This window comes from Sorex fumeus, unplaced genomic scaffold (assembly GCF_029834395.1).
Source record: "Sorex fumeus unplaced genomic scaffold, SorFum_2.1 ptg000063l, whole genome shotgun sequence".
NCBI classification, from domain to species: Eukaryota; Metazoa; Chordata; class Mammalia; order Eulipotyphla; family Soricidae; genus Sorex; species Sorex fumeus.
This window is the reverse complement of record NW_026606120.1, coordinates 24,956,387-24,980,781: the sequence shown is the minus strand read 5'-3', so window position 1 is coordinate 24,980,781 and position 24,395 is coordinate 24,956,387. Positions and strand designations below refer to the sequence as shown.

Genomic DNA, 24,395 nt, shown 5'->3' with positions numbered 1-24,395 from the left:
ATTTTCCCCATGTACTGCTGTGACCCGAGACACTTCTTGCTCTAGGAATAAGGATTTCAAATTAGGAACAACTTTCGGCTGGCTTTTGCATCACTGCAAACTGGCTCACAATGCAGCAGAGGTTTGTTTTGTTTTGGTTTTAAGCCACACTGGCTGTGCTCAGTAATTCCTTCGCACTCAGGAATTAATCTGGCGGTACTCAGGGACGGCAGAAGTTCTTGCTGTGGGGATGGAGTCTCCTAAAGGAGAGAGAAGCCGTTTGAACAATATAAAGAAATCACTGCACATGCCAGCGGGTAGAACATACATGTACTTTTAACCAGAGAGGAAAACAATTATGAGTTCATAAAAATGAGATCCTTTTGGGTTTCAGCACATAGTGCATGTCTAGAAATATGTTAACAACAGAATACCAGTTTTGTGAGGGAGAGAGCATTGTACTAATCAGAGAAAGTTGAAGGGAACACCCAGCACTGCATTAAACACACATCATTGAGCCTTTGGCAAAACTTAGCTTTGAACAATGAAAGATATTCCTCAATTCAACATTATATTTAGGAGGCAGATCATCCATAAAATGTATAGCAAATGCAAAGAAGTAAGTTTGAATATGGTCATTGTCTCAACTTGAGGCTTCATGGCTATTCCAGGAAGGATAAGAGCTTCCAGTAGAAAGAAACTTTGAAAATGTTAGTCAAACATGCTAGACAAATCTACATTCCTTTCAGTCCTAGGGACTGGACCCTAATGAATGATCAGGAAACAAACAAACAATAAAGCAAAACCCACTGCATTTGCTGGGGAAAACTCCTCTCAAATTGTGACCTCCATGGGTCCACAAATCACTAATGACTGAATTTTTCAAAGAAAGAGTAGCCTCTGTTGAAGGAGGTCAACAGGGAGAGAGGAAGGAGAGAGATTTGAGGGGCACACAACTAGACTGGTGGATAAAGTATTGAGATACAGCAAAGACCAAGCCAACCTGTGTGCTGAGAATGGGGAAACTTTGTCTAAGTTGCTAGAAGAGGCCATGTGAGCTGCGCTGCCACTGACCAGTTTGAAGGAAAGATCTGGTTCTGGCCCTCCAGTCAGAGCCCTTCACGGAATGTTTCCCCAGCCAGGCCCTCCTGGCCCTCCCCTCCCCCACTGCAGAATGTCTTGGCCCAACATTCTGAGATTTGAATCCAAACCTCTCCCTCACCCACTCGGATCCTGAGCATCTGCGTGAGCAGTTCACTGTCTGATACAGGTCCTGCCTTTCGCCACTGTGAAGGCTGATAAGCTGTAGTGGCCTCTGGCCTCGTCTACAGGGATGGGGTCAGAAGGAGGTAAGCCTGTGAGGGTGTCTGTGTATGTGAGAAAGTCTCTGCCACCTTGAAAGCCTTTGGGTTCAGAGTTATCCTGACTGGGGACACCATGTTTTGAAGGGGTAAAAGAGGAGAAAGGCCTGGGCTCCATAGATAGCTCACCTGCACAGCAATGGGAGCCCAGGAGGACCTGAGGGGACTGGGAGGGCATCCGTGGAGGTGTGTCAAATGACAGGGGGAAGGTCGTGAGTATGGACAGAAGGAGGTAGCAGGCATATTGTTGCTTTGTGTGTGTGTGTCCCTGCTTGTGGATGGGAGAACAAGGCCATTTGTCGTGTGTATGGAGGGTCTGTTTGGTGGTGGCACAGGGAACACCGAGGCATGCTGAGTCCTTGTCCCCTTCTGTGCTCTAGAACAAGTTTAGAAGGATTTGGACTTGGGCTGAGCTCAACCTGATGTGGGCAGCTCAGCAGAGATGGTCCAGCCTGAACCTTGTTGAGTGAGGTTGTCTGTGTGCACTTCTGCCATGATGGGTCCACGCGAGAGCTGGGCTACAAGTGGCTAACTGCCACAGTCAGAGCCTGACCCTCCTGCAGATGGGAACTCTCTCCTGGCTGAGCCCAGCAGCTGTCCTGGGTCAGCAGACTGGGAGACAGGTGACTTCAGCGTAGTTATGACTCAGACTCCTGAGTTGTTCTGGATTGTTCTTTTGGTGAAGTTTGTTCTTCCATGATCTGGCATTTCATGGTGCCCAGCCTGCATTTCAGCTCTGAGGTGAAGAATGATTGGTAATCACATCCCCCCTCATACCCTAGAGGGGTGTAGGGATGAATGTGTGTGTGTGTGTGTGTGAGAGAGAGAGAGAGAGAGAGAGAGAGACAGAGACAGAGAGAGATGGAGGGAGGGAGGGAGGGAGAGAATGTGGGGGGGTGAGGGGGTGTCTGTATGTCTGTGGGTGTGATTTGTTGGATTTTCCTGAGTACAGTCTGTGAAGGTCTGTTCCTTGAGGGGAGGTGGAATGTGCTGAGGCAAAATGAGCATCCTCAGAGCAGTTGGAGCCTCAGGGCCTCTGTCTTGAGCATGATGCACACAAGCTCTAGGGCGTCTCTAGGACGAGTCTCTGCCTGAGTTCCTCGTGTGCAAGAATGGTTGCAGATAATTTTCTCTCTCCTGGCACCTGGTTTATGCCTGATGTTTAGGATCCTGTCACTGGGATAAAGTCTTAGATTATTTAGAAGATGTCACCAATTTTCAATCTAACATGACCACCAGCTCCAGAACTCTGGAAACCTCCCAGTGTCTGACTGGTGAAATCTCTGGCCTTTTCCATACTTGCTATCGTCCCTGATGGAACTGGCGTAACTCATGGAGCCCAGAACCACTCTCCAGGCCCCTCTCGTGGGAAGGGAATGTTGGAGGTAGAAACTGTGACTAAGTGTTTGAGAGACAGGGTGGCAACACCCGCCAGTGTGGAGGGTTGACTGTGGGTTTACTGTGCACAGGCTAGGCAGTGGGTATTGTGCTCCTGTCTGGGTCCCGGGCACTTCCTGGGAAGGACACATTCTCAGAGGTGTTTGCCTTCTTAGTTAGTGAAGCAGGAGGCCCTGATGAGCCTACAGCCTGAGTAGACAGTCTGTCCTTTAGACTCTGTTGTCATGGGACCCTGTAGGTGCTGAGCACCTGTGGTGCGGCTGGTCCAGTCTCTGTGACTGACCCTGCAGAGTCTCTTGCCGACATACCAGTGTGTCCAGGTACATGTTGGGAAGCTCCAAAGAGGCTGGAGGGCAGGGTGCGAGAGGTCAGTGTGATCAGCATAGAGGCCATCCCAGGACACAAGGACCCTGGCCTTAGGATCTCCACAAAGCATAACCCAGTTGGAGGGGAAGGATGGCCTGTGTCAGGGACTCAGGGCTGAGACAGGGCATGCCGCCTCATTCCCATCAAAGGGCCTGATCTAGAGATGGTTGAGCCAATGAGGCACCACTGCTCCCTGCACCATCCCCCTCTCATTCCCCCTCCCTCCTCTCCACAGAGTCTTCCGTGGTGCTCCCAGAGATGACCATGAACCTTGGGGTCTCCGGAACTGCTTTCAGGGTCTTGCCCTTTCTCAATCCAGGGCCTCCCCCAGCCACCACCCTGGGAGCCGATCCAGATGCCCCCTCTGGTGACCTCGGCCAGCGCGCCTGGCATTCCTCTGGTGCTGTCACCTTTCCCCATGATGCCCGTGGTGGCAGGAGCTGCCGGTCCTGGCCCCCACAACCCTGGACCTTGCAAGGTCATCATCCAGGTCAGTCCTGAAGTGGGGCTTGTGGAGTCATCCCAGAACCAGCCTGTCATCCTGACACAGGCTCCACTCAACTGGGGGGCCGCAGAAGCTCCTACTGCGGTGGCCGGGCATCCTGCACCCCTCTACTTGGTGTCCTCTGGGCCAGAGACAATTATGCCCATCCCAGCTACTACTGTCACCCAGGCTGGGAAGGAAGACCATCGTCCTCAGGCTCCACTGCCAATGACCCAGGTGGCCCCCATCATCCTCCCATCCAGCAGTGGGACACTGACCCATTAGGTTTGTGGGGACAGTGGTCCGGCGGCCACCCGGAGCCAGGCACCCCCTGAAAGCTCCAGCAGCTCCAATAGCGTCTACGAGATCTTCCGGCCTTGGCAGCTCTTCAAGGCCCTGACCCGGAGGTATGTTCCTCAGACTCCGGACACTGAGGCCCTTTCCTGCTTCTTCATGTGAGTCCCTCGGGGGTCCTGGAGCTAATGGGAGCTTCCCAGGAGGGGACTGGGGTGACACCCAGGGTAGGGTCCATGGGAGAGCTGGAGGAAGGATGAGGACCCTGTGCCCAGGGATAGCACATACAGGAATCACCCTCAGTGCATCATGGCCTGTAGGACCGGTGACCACACTGCCCAGCACCTCAGCACAGCCCCACTCACTGGCTGTACTCAGGAATGCCATCCTGGGGTTCCGGCTCAAAGGCCCGTAGCGACCAGCCATGCCCTAAGCCTCACCTCAGTCCCCTGATCAGGGTTGGTCCCGACCTGTGGTCTGAAGGACAGACATTCCGTTCCGAAGACCAGACACAGCACAGATGTACCAGGATTCAGACAGGCTATGACTGCTTGGCCTTGGCGTCTTATGACGGATCCCCAGAGCTAAGAGTGGATGCCAGCACGGCCACTGGACTGGGGTATAGGAGGCAGAGTCCACTCTGGGAGGGGAGACCAGGCCGACATTGGGGATCAAGGCACGGGTGTGGGGCGGCGGGGGCTCCCGGCAGACGCAGACCCTGACCGAGCCTGTTCTTGCAGCCCGGTGCTGCGAACCCTGGCCCGCCTGAAGCCCACCATGAGCCTGGAGGAAGGCCTGCGCCGGGCCCTGCAGGAATGGCAGGGCAAGAGCAACTTTGACCTCATGATCTACTACGACATGGCGGCCAATTGAGTCAGGCCTGGGCAGAGAGTGGGTGTGTAAACACACAAAAATAAAAAGGCCGGCGGTCAGGCCGTTTCCCCACTCCACGGAGATCGATGGCGATGGTCAGGCGAAGGAAGGAAACGAGGCCAAGCTGGCTGGTCTTAGCAGCCGTTTATTACATGGAAGAGATGTATGTCATGGAGGCCTCAGGGATCCTCAAGCATGTGCGCCTTTGTTCTCTCAACCTGTCCTCAGCCCCATCTTCCCAGGTTCTCTGATGCACGTGTCCCCCAGAGAGCCCTGAAATCTACCTTATATAGATCATAGTACCTCCAAAGGGCGCAATATAGTGATGTCATCAAAAGGAGTTACAGAAAGAACATTGAGGGGGCAAACCATACATTGTTTCTTTACATCCACATTGTTTCTTTACATCAGCAGGCCAGGAATCCTGGCCTCACCTTTACAAGCACTTGGATTTACATCCCAAAGACCAGCCTGGCCAGAGCTGGAAATCTACATCCCAAAGATCAGTCCTGGCTAGTACCTGAGATCGGCATATCCAAGACCAGCTAGGTTTCTGTGGAAAAGGGAAGCTGCTTCATTATACTGAAATCATTTACAGAAGGCAGTTTGGAGGGGAGAAAGTTCAGTCTCATCCAAGCTAGTCAGGACACATAGGAAAACTGCTTCTAGGACGTGTTTCTCCTCTCCTGGTCCAACCAACATAAGCACACATAATATTAATCATTTTGTATGGACACAGTAAGAAATACCTTGAGCTTATAGAATTGCTCTCCCAGGGCCATCTCAATCTCAGACTGTCGTGCTCAGGCCAGATATCTTTCCTATTCCTAGCAGCAGGGTCCTAGTCTCGTCGTTACTTTTGGATCATGACAGCATTTGCCTATGATCAAACTCTTAACTTATAGTTAAGAATCGTGGCACCTTGGCCTGGCCCATCGCGATGCCAGGTTAGCACATAACTTACCGGCTTGCCCTGGTTCCATCAAGTCCCACGTCGGGACCCTGCCCTTGTGCTAGGAAGTGAGGGCAACTGAGGTTTAAGTTGAGAAGACAGATGCCCAGGAGTGAATAATATCCAAAGACAATTAAATCCTAAGTTATAAAGCATAATGTTAATTAATTGTCTTCCTGTATCTATACAAAAGGACATTGCATTAAAGTAAACTGCTCAAAAGACATAAGGAGAGGAGAAAGACAATATTAACTTACAGTACAGCTTCAGTGTCTAAGCAGGATGAGACCTTACAAATTGGTGGGGGAAGAGAGCATAGACGAGGTTACAGACAGGCAAAGTAATGGGAGTGACTCGGGAGCATTGTGATGGGTGCAACCTGATAAACCTAAGCTCCGTGTACTCCAACATCTCACCCTTTTCTGTTTACAAAAACACAAAAATTTTAAATAGACAAAGGAACAATTCCAATCACAAAACAGTCACATATGTAGTAGTAGTAAAACTTCAGTCCGCCCCTGAACCCAGAGCAGTGCTTGTTGTAAAGTGTCCAATAGTCCTGCACTGTTCAAGGATAATCAGAGTCATTTAGTTGCTTTTTGAAGAAATGAGGTGTGCAGATCACAATTTGAAGAGTTGTTTTTGCAACAGCAGCAGTAGTAGTCACAGCAATGAGTCCCAGAGAAACAACTGTTAAAGAGTCCTATGAACTTCAGGAAGCACTGGATCAAGCAGGGAGCACTGGAACAGGAGCATCACAACTTCTGTCAGGAGCTCTTCAGCAGGGGAATGCAGCCATTCTCTGTTCAGGTTCACGGCAGTCATAGATGTGAAACCTAGCTTATGTGTGGAAAAAACACTTTTAAAAAGTTATCAGAGGCTTTGAGCATTGGGGTTTGGTTCATCTCCATGTCTGGGGGTAGAGAAAGAGGCAGGGGGAAACTCCGGGAGAAAGAGTTATCCTAGAGAGAAATTAAAAGGTGTTCCTATTAAAAGTTTTTCCTTCCTCCTTCAGGAGATGAGGCACCTGTGAATTCCAAGGAGAGGGTAAAATTAAAGAATTGTTAATCCAAAATATGGGGTCCAGGCATTGTCAACCCACAACCTATAAGCGAAGGGTATAAGGAATACTCTTAATTTGATCTCATGATATGTTAAAGGCCATTGCTTCAGGCCTTCTGATGCTGGCTCCTCTGATTTCCTTGTGAATTCGAGGTGAAATCAGCTTGGCGATGGCTTGGAGCTGGAATTTAGAGAGTTGTAAGACTGCAAAGGTCTGAAAGTTAATGCAGGTAGATGAATTCGGCTCCTGATGAAATGCAATGGGACCCAAAGTTTCTTAGTGGAGTTATCTGTTGAAAGAAAAATATAGCCTTTTCCTTGAATGAGGTGTCTCCCTGCTACCCTGTCTTTGTCAATTTTTAATCAAATTAGGAGAAAGTTAATAATTTTCTGAGACTGTGTATCTTCCTGAAAATGCTTTTCAGCTGCTGTATGACTCCCCTTGAGGTAAATTCAAAAAATTTTAAAGAAAACAATGTCAAAGAATAGGAGTCAAATGGGGCATTCCTCCTTATTTATTTATTTATTTATTATTAAATGTGCCCGATTCATAGGTCCGGGAGGACCAGAATGAGATCTGATATCAGTAATAAAAACAAGTTCAGAGCCCTTTTGTAAAAGAGCCTGTTGCTGCTGAAGCAATTGTTGAGCTATATAGCATTTGATGATGTACTTAGAAACTCAGTCACAATACCAGGGAAGAGACCAACATAAACTGAATCTGAGATGATATTAGTAGGCCCTGGTACATGGGCCAGTGAAAAAAACCAATGTGGCAAGTTATAGCCTTCATTGGAAGCTCTTTCCTGATATCAAAAATAACCTGCTTCATAACCATACACACACACACACATGAACATGCAGAAGTATCCTAGCGACAATGCCTTCTGTCCCTCACCAGACTCAGCATCTGTGATGGCTCAGTGGGTGAGCACCCAGGAATGAGGCGTCTCTGTGCCTCCTGGGTCAATAAGCAATGGCTGAGTGGGAGAATAACCACGTACCCATTGGCCCTGAAGCCGTTTTCCCAGAGGTGGCATCTCACAAACTAGAAGTAGAAGTTCACTTTCCCAAAAGTAAAACTGTACCAGCCTGAATCTTTGAATAACCTTCCTTGGAACTAGCACTTCACCATTGGTTCTGTTAAAAAACCTGAGAGTCGGTTGTCCAGACTGAGCTCCTGGCAGATATTCTTGGGAATCAAGACTAGAAACTAGAGAAGGCTTTCTCCACCTCTGACCTGACTGAGGTCTCTCAGGGAAGCTGAGCCCTTTTACACAAAGTTCTGCTCGGTTTGCAAGCGCAAATTCACCATAGACACAACGCTTTGATTCCAAAGTTTCTCACTTTTTTCCTGGCTCAAAACCTGATGCACGTTAGGTGCAGAACTCAGCTCCGCATGTCCCATACACGGGATAGCTTGTTCCCTGAACTCAACCGTTTGTCGGTGAGCCTCTAGATACGCTCCTTGAGGAACAGAGTCAGGGATCGGAGATGCCTTTTCCTTCCCTTCCAGACAACCATGAAAACCTGATGTGCTGCTTGTAACGTTTGCTTGAGCAAACTCCCTTTCTACCTGGGGGTTCCAATCTTGTCCCGTTGCACCAGAATTTAATCTGCAGGGACTCTGGGTGAGAGAAATGGTGACTGTATCAGAGCAGGGAATCTTCAAGGCGGCACTCCCTGCTGTGGCTGGTAGCAGTGAATCTACTGACTGGAGCTCTGAAGCTCCACACTGGGGAGAAGGGCTGCAGCTGGGAATGTCCCCTGATTTTGCGGGGCCTGGGGCTGGCCCCACTACAAGTTTCCCGAAATGGGGTCACCAGCTACGCCAAGATTGGAGGGGCAATCTCTGGCCCAATGGTTTCCATTATGGCATAGTGGACAAGGTCCAGGTGGTCGTCTCACAATTGCACGTTTGGGAGGTGCCCTGTAATCCTTACGGAGGTGGCCTGACTTCCCACAATTAAAACATTTGGCCTGAATACGCCTCTGTATGGCATAGGCCTCGACAGCATTAATACGTGCCTGATGTTTGACAGAACCAACATTCCGACATGCCTTCAAGTACCCCATTATGTCCTCCTTCTCCGTAATGGGGTGCAGAATGGCCTGGCAATCCTCAGTAGCATTTTCAAAAGTCAATTGTTTGGACAAAATCTCCTGCGCTTCCTTACCCTTAACCTGTCTTTCAATGGCTTCCATCAACCTTCCTATGAAGTCTGCATAAGGCTCTGTGGCACCCTGAATAATCTTTGTATAGCTTCCCTTGAATTCAGCATCTGCATCAATCCTCTCCCAGGCCCACAGGGCGGCGTCACGGACATGAGCAAAAACAGCACGAGGCAAGGTGACTTGCTTCTTAGGGTCGTGCCATTTCCCTTCACCTATTAACATCTCATAAGTCAATTTAATCCCTGAAAATTTCCGTCCAGCATGGCCTAGGCTCTGAAGTTTTGCCTTGGCCTCATCACTGAACCACATCCTCCACTGGATGTACTGAGAAGGGCTTAAGCACGTCTTAGCAACCACATGAAAATCTTGAGGTAGCCAGTGAGCCTTTTTATTCCAGCCTGTAAGATACTCCTTACAGTAGGAAGATGTAGGTCTGTAAAGGGCACAGGCCTTTTTGAAATTACTGAGTGAATCCATTCTTCACCCTTCATAAGACGGAGACTGATTCTCCTCCAGCTGGATGGGAAAAAAGAGACGGAGCTCATGGGGTCTGGGTGGGATTGACCACTTACAGTCGAGAGGTTTCAGCTGTAAGCTTCTATCGGGAGCGTGTCCCGAGCGGCCTGGAGGCCTCTTGGCTGAGGAGCGGCGGCTCCTATGAGAAGCCTCCTGTACCAAGCCGCTCTCAGACTCAGAATCTGAGGAAGTGGTAGCTGGCTCATCATATGCATCACTTTCCTCTGACGCACTAGAAGTGGAGTCAGACAGAGGAGGTGGGGGTCTCTCTGGCTTGATATCAGTAGGGAACGTTAATTCATCAGTGGCAGAGAGATTTTTGCTCTGAGAACGTGTTTGTACTGTAAATGCCTTGAGCTGCTTTCGGGGCTTGGGTACAGGAGCAGTCAAACATTGCGCATCAGGCTTCTTTCTAGGCTTAGGTATGGGAGGAGCCGAGGGTAAGGCTCTCTCAGTAGTGGGAACTTTCTTAATTTCATCCTTAATCTTAAAATCCTCTCTGTTTAGCTCCTGAGGAAAGCCTTCCATAGTATATCTAACATCCTCCTCCTCGGAGCTATCTTCCAAAGCCTTAAGAACGGAATAGACAATTTCCCAAGTTACCCAGAATTGTTTAGGGATTTGAGCCCCTTCCTTAAATTCCCTGAAGACATTACCTTTAACCTTTTCCCAAACCTCAGGCGCCAAAGTACCCTTATCTGGAAACCAGGGATGAAATTTATAAGCAGTTTTTAGGCAGGACCGGAGTTGGTCCCGAGAAACACTATGTCCAGTTCTATTTGCAAAATGCTTAATCTATTCAATAAAAAAATGGCCACGATCAGTTTGGCGTGAAGAATTTTTAGAGGAATTCACGCGACTCTGTTTTTGTCCCATCTTAGTGGAGGAGTACAGCTAGCAGTTTAATTCACCGCACCACAAAATCTAAGTTCTCCCACTGAACTTTGCTAGAGTGGGGGTGTACCAAGCGCTGTTCTTACCTTTAGTTGTGCACCGGTTGGAGGCTCGTGCCGGCCCAGGAACGCCAGTTGTGTAAACACACAAAAAATAAAAAGGCCGGCGGTCAGGCCGTTTCCCCACTCCACGGAGGTCGATGGCGATGGTCAGGCGAAGGAAGGAAACGAGGCCAAGCTGGTTGGTCTTAGCAGCCGTTTATTACATGGAAGAGATGTATGTCATGGAGGCCTCAGGGATCCTCAAGCATGTGCGCCTTTGTTCCCTCAGCCTCTGTCCTCAGCCCCATCTTCCCAGGTTCTCTGATGCCCGTGACCCCCAGAGAGCCCTGAAATCTCCCTTATATAGATCATAGTACCTCCAAAGGTCGCAATATAGTGTTGTCATCAAAAGGAGTTACAGAAAGAACATTGAGGGGGCAAACCATACATTGTTTCTTTACATCCACATTGTTTCTTTACATCAGCAGGCCAGGAATCCTGGCCTCACCTTTACAAGCACTTGGATTTGCATCCCAAAGACCAGCCTGGCCAGAGCTGGAAATCTACATCCCAAAGATCAGTCCTAGCTAGCACCTGAGATCTGCATATCCAAGACCAGCTAGGTTTCTGTGGAAAAGGGAAGCTGCTTCATTATACTGAAATCATTTACTGAAGGCAGTTTGGAGGGGAGAAAGTTCAGTCTCATCCAAGCTAGTCAGGACACATAGGAAAACTGCTTCTAGGACGTGTTTCTCCTCTCCTGGTCCAACCAACATAAGCACACATAATATTAATCATTTTGTATGGACACAGTAAGAAATACCTTGAGCTTATAGAATTACTCTCCCAGGGCCATCTCAATCTCAGACTGTCGTGCTCAGGCCAGATACCTTTCCTATTCCTAGCAGCAGGGTCCTAGTCTCGTCGTTACTTTTGGATCATGACAGCATTTGCCTATGATCAAACTCTTAACTTATAGTTAAGAATCATGTCACCTTGGCCTGGCCCATCGTGGTGCCAGGGTAGCACATAACTTACCGGCTTGCCCTGGTTCCATCCAGTCCCACGTCGGGACCCTGCCCTTGGAGTGCTAGGAAGTGAGGGCAACCGAGGCTTAAGTTGAGAAGACAGATGCCCAGGAGTAAATAATATCCAAAGACAATTAAATCCTAAGTTATAAAGCATAATATTAATTAATTGTCTTCCTGTACCTATACAAAAGGACATTGCATTAAAGTAAACTGCTCAAAAGACATAAGGAGAGGAGAAAGACAATATTAACTTACAGTACAGCTTCAGTGTCTAAGCAGGATGAGACCTTACAAATTGGTGGGGGAAGAGAGCATAGACGAGGTTACAGACAGGCAAAGTAATGGGAGTGACTCGGGAGCACTGTGATGGGTGCAACCTGATAAACCTAAGCTCCTTGTACTCCAACAAGTGTGGGTCAGGGTGGCTGCAGGCCCGAGCTTCAGGGGCTGCACCCAGATGGCCGAGAGGCAGGGAGGGCTTGGCAGCTCCGGGAGGCCCTTCCCCTGCAGAAACTTGTTCCTCCCGGAGCCGGGACACTTTTCCCCAGCCCACTCTGGGGCTCCTGACCACAGTCTGAGGGTCACAGTCCCTGACCTGCTGTGACCCTCCAGGGCCAATGTGGGGGATCGCTGGGGGTGCTGGGGTCCGTGTCCACCCCATTCTCTACCCTCCTGGGGACTGGGCCATGAGCATCGCCTGTCCCTTACACATCCTGCTCAGTCCCGTTCAACCCGACTCATCAGGGCCTGTGTTCCCCACACCAGGTTCATGGAGTTTGAGGGGGAGGAGGAGATGGAGGTACAGAAACTGCAGTGGACGAATGGGGTGCACGGCCTGCCACTCCCCGCCCCACCCAGGCCTGGGCCTCAGGGGGCTCCAGGCCCACCGCCAGACCAGCAGACAGGTACGGACCCTGCTCCCAGCTAAGGGCCACAGGACCTGGAAAGGCCCTCGTGGGTCTTGACCTGCTAGGAGCCTTCACTCTCCCGATGACCCCCAGACCAGTGCTCAGCGGCCCCCTGTCCACGGGTTTCTCCCTCTCCTAGCACACCCCACGCTGCCTGAGGCTTCAGACTCACCTTTGAAGTGGGGTCGGAGACCCTGGGGACACAGTTGGTCCCTCCTCCCGTTGAGGGCCACCTCATCCCTCACGCAGCCACTGGATTCTAGGGCCCTGATCCAGCCCACAGGGACCCGTCCACAGCTCTGTGCTCAGTGCTGTGTGTCTGAGGGCATGGACGCAGGGTCCCCTCACATCCTTCTCTTCTTCCTTCCTCCTCAGCCTGTGTCCCCAAGAAGGCCAGACCCCGGGCTCTGGCAGTCCGCCCCAAGACACACAAACCTCAGCAGCCGCCCAAGAACAAGGCCCCCAAAGAGATCCCTCCTGAGGCCGTGCAAGAGTACATGGACATCATGGACGAGCTGCGAAAGGCCCCAGATTCAGTCTGCAGGGAGCCCATCGGCCGACGGGCAGCGGACAGGGAGGAGCAGCAGGAGGAGGCTGGCACATGCCCTGAGCCAGGATTCCTGAGCTATATGGATGAGCTGTGCTCCCACAGGCCTTTGTCACCAAGGTGGGGGTTTGGGTGCTGCTGTGGGGTCGGAGGGTGCAGGGCTGCTTCTGTCCAGGGCTTGGCAGTGATGTGCGGTCTTTGCTTTGAGCGCTGTGTGTAAGTGCACACCTGTGTTTGCATATTTCTGCTTGTGTTTGTGCGTAAGCGGGCAGAGGCCACTGTGAAGGCACCTGGAGCCTCTGCCCCCTCTCTGGGGAGCCTGAAGTCCCCACCCCTGCAGGCAGGGCCGGCCCCCTGTCCCAGCCTCACTGCCCCCACTCTGGACAGCAGGGCTCCCCGCATGCTGGGAGAGGCCCCTCCTGGCCTGGGGAAGGTTGGGGCAGCAGAGGGCTCCAGTGAGGAGAAAGAGGAGCTGACCAGCCTGGCCTTCCTCCAAGCCTCTTACAATAGCCTGCTGCTCTGGGGCTTACCCACGAGCCCTGGCCCTGACACTGGACCCGAAACTGGCCCCCACCTGCCTGGAGGTCAGGGGGATGCCGAGCTCCCATCCACTCCCACAAGGGCCTTCAAGTCTACTGACCCTTCCAGGAAGCGTCCTCTGTGTGGGGGACCAAGGCAGGGCACTGCTGAGAAGACCCCCTGCCCAGGGTGCACCCCAGGGTGTGTAGGGGCTCAGCCTTGACTGTGGATCAGCAGGGCCCCTCCCGGCCCCCCCCAAGAGAAAGTTCCAGCCTTCCGTGGCCGAGAGGAGGAGGAAGGGGCACAAGAGACCAAAGGATGGCTGCAGGGGCTGCTCCCAGATGGCTAGGGGAGAGGAGGGTTGGGAGGGCCTTGGCAGCCCAGGGAGGCACTTCGCCTGGGGAAGCTTGTCCCTCGGGGAGTCGGGAGGCGTCTCCCCACCCCGCTCTGGGTCTCCTGACTACAGCCTGAGGGTCAGAGTTCCTGATCTGCTGTGACCCTCCAGGGCCAATGTGGGAGATGGCTGGGATTGCTGGGGTCTGTGTCCACCCCATTCTCCACCCTCCTGGGGGCTGGGCCATGAGCATCCCCTGTCTCTGCCTTATCCTGGCACTCTGCTTGGACCCGGGCAACTCGACTCAGCGAGGCCTGTGCTCCCCACACCAGGTTCAAGGAGTTTGAGAACGAAGAAGACATGGAGGTGCAGAAGCCAAATGGGGTGCAAGGCCTGCCGCCCCGCACCCTGCCCAGGCCTGAGCTTCAGGAGGCTCCAGGCCCACCGCCGGCCCAGCAGCCAGGTACTGACCCTGCTCCCCAGCTCAAGACCACAGGCCCTGGGAAGGATCTAGGGGTCCTGGCCCTGCAGCGAGTCTACACTCTCCCGGGGACCCCAAGGCCTGTGCTTAGTGGCCCCCTGTCCCCGGGTTTCTCCCTCTCGCTGCATACCCCACGCTGCTCAGGGCATAAGATTCACTTATGACTAGAGCTCAGAGACCATGGGGACATGCTGGCCCCTCCCCCATTGAGGATCCCCTCGTCCCTCACGCAGCCACGGGACTCTAGGGCCCTGACCCAGCCCACTGGAACCCGTTCCCAAATCTGTGCTCAGTGCTGTGTGTCTGAGGGCATGGATGCGGAGTCCCCTCACGTCCTTCTCTTCTTTCTTCCTCCTCAGCCTGTGTCCCTAATACGGACAGCCTCTGTGCCCAGGAAGCTCACCCCGAAACACATGAAACGCAGCAGTCCCCGGAAACCAACGCTGCTAGAGATCCCCCCTGAGGCCGTGCAGGAGTACATGGACATCATGGAGGAGCTGCTGAAGGTCCCCGACACAGTCTGGGGGGTGCCCCAAGACCAATGGGCAGCGGGCAGGAAGGAGCAGCAGAAGGAGGCCGGGACCTGCTCTGAGTAGGGGTTCCTGAGCTACGTGGACGAGCTGTGCTCCCAGGAGGCCTTTGTCACCAAAGTGAGGGTGCGGGCCCAGGGCATGCCCGCACCAGGGCTGCTCTTGTCCAGGCCTTGGCAGTGAGGCCTTGGCAGTGACATGCAGTCTTTGCTTTGAGCTCTGTGTGTGTATGCACACCTGTGTTTGCATGTTTTTGCTTGTTTTTGTGTGCACGTGTGCACGTGTGTCTCTCTGTGTACAAGCAGTGGCCCTTGTTTGTGCCTTTCTGAGTTTGGTCGATGTGTGAACATCTCTGTGTGTCTACATCTGTGTGTACTGTGTGGGCTCTGTGCAGACACGTGCAGAATCATGTACACGTACCTAGAGGTGGAAGAGAGTGTATCATTTGTATCAGGTGTGTGCTTGAATCCATGTGTGCTCACATGTGCTACTCTGTGAGAGTAGGTATATAGTCCGTGTGCCTTTGTGAGTGCGGGTGTGTATGTGTCGCTGTGTGTGTGTGTGTGTGTGTGTGTGTGTGTGTGTGTGAGCATTCCCGGCTTGTGTCCGTGTGAGACTGTGCAGCCGTCCAAGCCTGTGCAGCCGTCTAAGCCCGTGCACTGTGCTGGGGAAAGGTGTGTTTGCTTCCTCATTCCCTTCTGTTCCCTACGAGGACCCTCACCCCTGCTTCCCTCTCCCAGGTTGAGGCGATCCTTCATCCCAGCTTCCTGGAGCACCTGCTCTCCCAGGAGTCCCAGCTGGATCTCCTGGCCCTGGCTGAGGAGCTGGAGAAGGAGGAAGGACTCACCCCCACACAGGTGAGGGCAAATGGACCTCTGGAGGTTTCTGTCAGGGACCAGGGAGTTTAGGGAGGGTTCAGGTAAGGAGGTGAGCAAGGACCCTGGGCAAACAGAAAGGACTTTTCTGGGTAGGTTCGGGGAAGGAGACTCTATGGGGAGACGGTGACTAAGCCTGGGAACTCAGATAAGCCGGGCTGCATGGGTCAAGGAGGCGCGCCCCAGAAGCGGGGTCCCAGCAAGTGCGATGGCCTCCCTGCCCCCTTCATGTGAGGCTTCAGGGACAAGAGGACATGAATACTGGGTGATGGAGGATGAGGGAGGGTGAGAACGCTCTGAGGGAGCCACAGAGCTCAAGTATCTTCTGCTGAGAGGAGTAGGAGTCATTCTCTGTCCCACCCAGCACCCCCACATGCCCACACTGTCCCTTCTGTTCTGTAGCCAGAAACTGGAAGAAACATGAATGCCCAAGAACAGATGATTGGTTTAAGAAACTTTTGTACATCTACACAATGTTGTACTATGTAGCTGTTAGAAAAGATGAATCATGCAATTTACATACAAGTGGTTCTACATGGAAAGTATCATTTTAAGCAAAATGATTCAGAATGTGATGGATAGACACAGAAATATTCCATTCATCTTGGCAACATAAAGTAACAATATAGGAGACTAACATCCAAGAGTGGCCGAGATTAGTACCAGGAATTTTGCTCCATGACATGGAGGCCAGCCACAAGTGCTAGGGGGAAAGAAAGCTCACATTAAGAAATGAGCACCAAATAAAGGGTGTTAAGAGGATCCTCCCAGGATAGGAAAAGCATGCTGAAAGTAGACTATAGACCAAATATAATTGCCACTCAATGCCTCTCTGGCAAACCACAGCACCCAAAAGGAGAGAGAGAGAACAAAAGGGAATGCCCTGCTACAGAGGCAGGGTGGGCCGGGGACGGGGGGATGGGAGGGATACTGGGACCCGTGGTCGTGAAAATTGGGCACTGGTGGAGGGATGAGTTCTTGATCATTGTATAACTTAAACCCAAGCACAAAAATTTGTAAGTTTATAACTGTACTTCAAGGTGATTTACTAATAAAAAAAAAAGAAATAAAGGCATTTGGGGGCTGGAAGGGATTTGTCTTTCACGCGGCTGACCCACGTTCGATTCCCAGCATCCCATATGGTCCACTGAGCATCGCCAGGAATAATTCCTGAGTGCAGAGCCTGGAGCATCCCCCTGAGCATTGCTGGGTATGACCCAAAAAGAAAAAAATTGTAAGAAAGAAAGAAAAAAAGACAGACAGACAAAAGAAAGAAAGAAAGAAAGAAAGAAAGAAAGAAGGAAGGAAGGAAGAAAGAAAGAAGACAGAAAGAAAGAAAGAAAGAAAGAAAGAAAGAAAGAAAGAAAGAAAGAAGGGAAAATTCAAAATAATGGTGGTGGGAAGGTGTATGGAGGTGGGATTGGTGTTGGAATATTTAATGCAATAAATTATTGTGAACAACTTTATAAAAATTAAAAAAATGTAAAAGGCAAATAAATATTTCCTTTTCCCTAATCAGTATGCCATCATCATTTCACTAAAGTATAAACATACTTCTCTGAACAAGTTCACGTTTATACTCAATGTTTATATTTCTCATTTAACTGAAAACCTCCACAAAGTTTTGCCCTGTATTCACCCTATATCTCCATTCACCTAACAAATCCAAGAGGCAGATAGGAGACACAGGTTAGGAGAAGAACAAAACTTGGGTGATGGAGCTGAGATAATTTCAGGCCATGATCGTTCTTCCCCGAGGTTCTTCAAGAGCTTTTTTGTTACTTTTACGTATTCCTTCTGGAGCGATAGCACAGTGGTAGGGCGTTTGCCTTGCACGCAGCCAACATGGCCGACCCGAGTTCGATTCCTCCACCCCTCTCGGAGAGCCCGGCAAGCTACCGAGAGTATCTCATCCGCACGGCAGAGCCTGGCAAGCTCCCCGTGACGTATTCGAATATGCCAAACACAGTAACAACAAAGTCTCCAATGGAGACGTTACTGGGCCCGCTCGAGCAAATCTTGAACAATGGGAGGGTCTTTACTTTACTTTACGTGTTCCGTCTATGGCCATGGAAAAATTAAGGTATTTCACAGTAGACAGAGAAACACTCAGACAAATTCAATTGACAAAGTCATGTGTGATTTACATCACATTTTAATATTAGAACCAAGGGGCTAGAAGATAACAGAAGTGAGAATACATGCTTCTCACAAAATCATTGCCAGTCATATCTCTAGCATGACATGTTCCCTGAGCATCAAGATAAAGCCTTACAGGCCCTTGAGCACAACCAGATGTGGCCCAGTGGTTTCCCCAGCATCAGTGGGGTGGCCTGCAGGACCTAACAACACTGCACCCTCAAACTGAGCAGGTAGGTCATACATCACTGAGAGGAGTTCTCAGGCCACCTAAACAGCATTTTTGAGAAACCCTAAATCAATTAATTTATCAGTTAAATTTGGACACCCAAACCAGAGAAACTTTGAGATCCAGATTCCTGACTCCAAAAACCAAAGGACCCCAGAATTTCAGTGTCTTCAACTTGAGTAAATTTGAAGCTTTCAGAAGGACACATATTTCACAAGAGGAACTAGAAGAGTCCAGCTCTCTGGAAATAAGGCACAGAGGGACAAGGTCCACTGGCCTCCATGCTAATTAGAGATTTTGATGAGCTAGAATCCCATTCCCCATCTCCCACCCACACCCACACCATAGCCACTCACTGTTCTCGGTGAGCTTTCCCCAGCCAGTTATCCAACAAGATGTGCCAAGGGGCAGCTCCATGCCAGGGGTTGGAAGGCAGACAGGAATGATATAGGAGCTGAAGTTCACAGGTTGGTGCAGTTGTAACACCGTTGCAAAATGGTGGAGCTTCTTAAAGTCTGGATGGATGATAATGCAGCTCACAGTCACCCTCCTGGCGTATTGGGTGTCCTGGTAGAGCGGCGTACTTCCCCCAAACACCCAGTAATCTGCAGGGGCATGAGACTTGCTGCAGGAGGGAAGGTGACAGTCATTATCTTCTGCATATGGCAGCTTGCGCCTCTACACCATCATCTGACCCCCAGCACTGCCTTGTCTGCACCACCCCACATGACTCTCCCTTTCTGTCAGCCCTTCTCTCTGGAGTACAGCAGCAGTTTTAATCACAACTCAGCACACGCCCACTATTGGAGGAAGGGATCACGGAGGACTGGAGGCCCCCATGAGGCTAGACAATCCTGACCTACCTTGGGCACATGCAGAGAGCCCTGGCTCCGTCTTGGCTCTTGACCCGCCTTATGACCAAACTGCTCTAGCACCACTCCTTTCTTTCACTTCCTTCTTTTTTATTTTTATTTTTATTTTTATTTGCTTTTTGGGTCACACCCGGCAATGCACAGGGATTACCCCTGGCTCTGCACTCAGGAATTACTCCTGGCGGTGCTCAGGGGACCATATGGAATGCTGGGAATCGAACCCGTCTTGGCCACGTGTAAGGAAAACGCCCTACCCACTGTGGTATAGCTCCAGCCCCTCACTTCCTTCTTGGTACTCACCTGTTCTCAAATTGCACAAAATCATTGGTCAATGGGAGACCATGCGTGCAGGATGTCCTATGTTCTGACCATGAGGGATGAAACATCCCACCTTCCCAGTCACCACCTGGAAATTCCTCCCCACACAGTCGGTGACCAAACTCTTGCTTCCACAAGCTGACCTATGCCCACAGGACTACCCAGCTGACTTCCACACTCCAATGGTGTCAGCTCTGCTCATCCACAGAGGGAACTTTGGCTCTAACTAAATGGAGACACAGTCAGGTAGGTAAAGCCAACCTAATCCATAGTGGGTCTCAAGTGGGACATAGCACAGAGCAGATGTTTGTGGTTCTGTGTATGTACCGAAGATTCAGCTCCTGGTTACTACCCCTCCCAAACCTATGGGAACACACAACCAGACCCAGGACAGAGAACAGCTCTGTTCTTCTTCAAGGTCCATGCAGCTGGCCAATAGACATGTGGTGAGCAGAGACCCCAGGCCAGAGACTTGCAGAACACCAGCATCTCCCCCTGCATCCCAGGTTCCAGCCTCTCTCTGCCAACCAGGAGTGCAGGGACATTGAGGGAAGCCCTGGTGTGAGGTGACAAAGAGCCAGCTCTCATTGCACCTGGGAGGCAGGATGAACACTGCCATCTCGGGGGGCATACCTGTGTTGGGGGAAGGCACAGGGATGAGGATGGAAGATGAGCCAAGTCAGGTGAGGAGTGAGGACAATAAAGGAGAGGACAGGTCACAGGCAGAAAGACTTGGACTAGAAGGACACAGATTGTCCCAGCACACAGCCTTGAGGAGGTGGAAGCTCTAATCTCTTAACCATCTCCCCCTGCCAGCCCAGCTGCAAGGAGCCAAGAGACAATTCACTTTGTAAATCAGTGGGCGGTAGAGAACACCCAGTGGGAATTAATGAGCACAGCTCCACAGGGATGAATGCCCCGGTACTGCAGGCTGGCCTGCCATGGCCACTGGCCCTCCACGGCCTCCTGGCCACCAGTGATCATCCCTACGCACCTGGGCTTCCCGCACACTGTGGAGACCAGCCCGATGCCGTGTGGGAAACAGGGAGGTCCCCGTTTCCTCTCCGGTAGACCCTGGACCACTTCTCGGTGGGAAAGCCAGGAGCAGGGCTCAACCAGCCCCAGAGCCACAGGGCAGCTTGGTGTCTGATGTCCCTGCCCGCTGCCTGGGCAGCAGGAACCTGGACAGCAGAGCGCGCGTTAGCAAGCCCCGTGGGACGACGCGGAAGGGATGTGGTGGCCACAGCTGGTTCCAGCCGCATCCCGGCGACCCCATGCCCACAGCGCCCCCACCCCACTCCCACCCCGGCCCAGACACCAGCTTTGTGTGCGGGGCTGTCCTAGTATCCCGCCTCCACCTCCCCGCTGTCTCGGGAGGGGCGGTGGTGGGCAGTGTGGCCTGGACAGGGTGGGCCGGGTGCCCCAACCGCGTGGTCGCAGTGGCTGGCTGCCCACACGAAGACTGGGGAACACCGCAAGGAACAAACAGGCTGGGCCAGTCCACTCCAGGCTGTCCCCTGCCCAAGGTCATCCGCTCACCTGCGCCCAGGGCGCCCCAGGCACCTCCTGGGCCCGCGGGCTTTGGGGGCGGGACTTCCTGCCAGGGGCTTCCTGGTTCAGTGCCAGGGCCAGAGTGGCCCCGCCCCTCTGTCCTCTGACCCCACCCTGACCCTAAAACATAAATGACCTCTCTAATCCCATCCTCCTCCTTGGACACAGCTCTCTCCTGAGCCCTCCTTGATCTTGGACCTGCCCCTGCGCTGTCCCCGCCCTGGCCGCGCCCTGACCCCGCCCTAATCCCCTCCGACCCAAGCTCTCACACCCCGCCTTGACCCCACTCTGACCAGGTCAGGCCCTGGAGAGTTGGAGCAGGGTCCACGGAGCAGCTGAGTGCTTGTGCTCACTCAAGGGAGGAACCTAGGGACTCCAGGTGGCTTTTGGAAGAGATCTGGGCTGGAGAGGTCGAGCTCCGAGTTGAGTAGGGGCCTCAGGCGCAGCTGGAGCTGCGGGATGGATCCATCCTGAGATGAGAACGTTGGAGCAGAACGGGAGACCCCAGGAGCGAGCCGAGAGGAGGGACCCAGGGAGGCAGGATTGTACGGGGATGCTTCAACCCAGGAAGGGCAAGCCACCCCGCTAGATAAGGGGTACGCTTCTTAGCTTGTTACAGAGTTCAACTGAGATAGAATTCATGTCATAAAATTCACCCAATAGGAGGGACAATTCCATAATTTTCAGTATCATTTAGAATTTTTTAGTAATGACTTTCATTGGAAATAATCTGAAAGATCCTCAGTGAGTGAATCATCAGGGAAAATAGTATAATCCGTTGTAACAAATACTAACATCCAGTATAAAAAAGATTGATTCTATCACAGGATGTCAAGTGGATTTTGCTCAGTCATTTAGTGAGTAGTCATTTCTATAACATTTCATTTTCATAGCATGTATAGTCCCTTTTGGAGAATATCATTCTCAATAAGACGAAGTTGTAAAGATGGAAAACTGTGGCGTGGTGATCACTTGCCATGAAAACCATCTTACTCAAAATATGAGATTTAAATATTGATGAAGTTCAGTTTATTCATTTGTAAGCTTATTAATCTGGTGTTTTCTATCATCGTTAAGAATTTTAGTTTTGCACCTTTGTCAAAACTGATTTTCTTTTTCTGTTTATGTGTCTGGGATTCCCGGAGCGAACAGATGCCATTGGGCTACACTAGCACGCGACAGGGACAAATGGAGACGTTACTGGGGCCCACTCGAGCAAATCGACGACTAACGGGAAGTTAAGTGATTAAGTGATTAAGTGTCTGGGATTGGCAGAAATTTCTTATAAATTGCTAAGTCTGGTAATTAGATTCTTCCTCCTGGTTTTCTTGGCTTACTGTAGTATTTTTTCCTCCCCTTTTCAAATCCACAATAATATATATGCTGATTTGGAGAGTTTTCCAATTTGTTGTTGATTTTCTGTCGCAAAGCCTATTCCTTGTCGTGTGTGGTCAGTGATGTTTCTGTTCTTTACTTCATGTCCTCCCTGTGTCCATCTGAGCTCTCAGCTCCCTGAGACCCATTATAACACTAGTGAACAAGAGACAAGAAAATGTAATTCACATTTTCCTCTGCTGTGAAATGTCTCTTCTGTCAGATGAACCTACAGGAGAGATCAGAGGCAGCTGATGTCAGAAACACCCTGTCTTTCATCTTCTCTGCCAAAACCGATGTTAAAACGCAACGAAGTGGGGCTGGAGCAATAGCACAGCAGGTAGGGCGTTTGCCTTACACGTGGCGTGGCTGACCCGGGTTCGATTCCCAGCATTCCATATGATTCTCTGAGTACCGCCAGGAGTAATTCCTGAGTGCATGAGACAAGAGTAAACTCTGTGCATCGCTGAGTGTGACACAAAAAGAAAAAAAGAAAAAAAGAAAAATGCAAAGAGAGCCGAGATAGGTACAGAGGTAAAGGCTTGCATGTGACTAAATCCTGCTTTGATCCAGGAAACATTTATGGTCCTCTGAGCACTGTGAGGAATAATTTCTGAGCACAGAACCTAGAGTAGCCCGTGAGCACCACTGGGTGTGTTCCAAAAACCAAAAGGGAAGAGAGAAAAATAACAAAAAAAGTAAAGAGAGAATATCTTATAAATCTACAGTCAAAGGCTTTACTTTGTCATTTATGAGTTCCTAGAAAAAGAAGAATGCCTGAGATAGAATTTCTTTCTGCATCACACCCACCAGACACCTTAGGAATGAGATTCAAATAATTTGGACTCCTATGTCATTTTAATTTTTGTTTATTTATAATCAAGGTCCTATCATTTCCTTCTGCTAATTTTTTCTTTCCATCTCCATATTCTTCACATGTGACCTCAAATTGATTATTTGAATCTTTCTTACTTTTTCTTTTCTTTTTTTAAAGGTAGGCCTGTATCGCTTTGATCTTCCCTCATTCCGATCACTTTCTTTGCTGCATGTCCTAGTTTATTTTTACTTTGTCTCCTGTTAATGTTCATATATCTTATGTATTTCCTCATTGTTTCAAGAGCTATTCAGAAGAATCTTGTTCTGCTTCTGTTTAGTGTGATTCTTACTGTTTGCTTTTGGGTTGATTTTTTTTTTCCTTCATAGCTTTGTAATGGGAAAAGATGCTTAATTTCACTTAAATGTTTATATTATTATTGATACTTTTGTAGAGATCTATGATTGAGTTGAACTGGACAAAGATCCACATGCACTGAGAAAAACGTGAGTGTTTCCTCATAGGTTCATTCTCTTGAAGCCTTTGAAGCTTGTGATTTCTAAATCGCCTCTTTTTCCAAGACCAGAAGGTGTCGCTGTGACCTTACTTCTGGGTTTCTTTTGGGTCCTGGTTGGAGGAGGGGAAAGGCAAGCCAGAGACAACTTCCCTTAGCCACCCACAGCCCTGGGCACATGAACTATTCACCTACTCTCACAGAGAAGCACGTGTGAACAAACATGGATTCAGGCACACACCTGACATAAAGACACACACTCTTCCACCTCTAGGTACGTGTACATGTATCTGCACATGTCCGCTCAGAGCCCACACAGTACATACAGATGTAGACACCCAAAGATGTTCACACATCGATCAAACTCAGAAATGCACAAACAAGGGCCAATGTTTGTACACAGAGACACACATGCACACATGCACACAAACACAAGTAGAAATATTCAAGAACAGGTGTGCATACACACACAGAGCTCAAAGCAAAGACCACAAGTCACTGCCAAGTCCTGACAGAAGCAGTCCTGCACTTTCCCACCCCACAGCAGCGCCCAAACCCCCACCTTGGTGACAAAGGCCTCCTGGGAGCACAGCTCTTCCACGTAGCTCAGGAGCCCCGGCTCAGGGCAGGTCCCAGCTTCCTCCTGCTGCTCCTTCTTATCCAATGCCCGTCGGCCGAGATGGCCAACCTGGGTTCCATCCCAGTCATCTCAGATGGTACCCTGAGCATGGCCGGTGTAATTCCTGAGTGTGAGGGAATTACTGAGCACAGCCAGTGTGGCTTAAATCCAAAAAAAAAGAATCTCAAAATAAAACAGCAATAAAACAGCAGGAGCAAACAAAGCCCTACTACCTTGGGAAAATTTTCTTATGATGCAAAAGCAAACATAAAGTGTTTCCTTATTGAAAACATTAGCCCTTGAACGTGAAGAAAGTCAGGTCAGTCGTAAATGGGGAAAATGGGA

At 50.5% G+C, this 24,395-nt stretch overlaps 1 pseudogene; it reads left to right on the top strand.

The window, feature by feature from the left end:
- The first annotated feature begins 3,525 nt into the window (after positions 1–3,525).
- LOC130034957 (NUT family member 2G-like) overlaps positions 3,526–24,395 on the top strand; it is an 89,090-nt pseudogene continuing 68,220 nt past the window's right edge.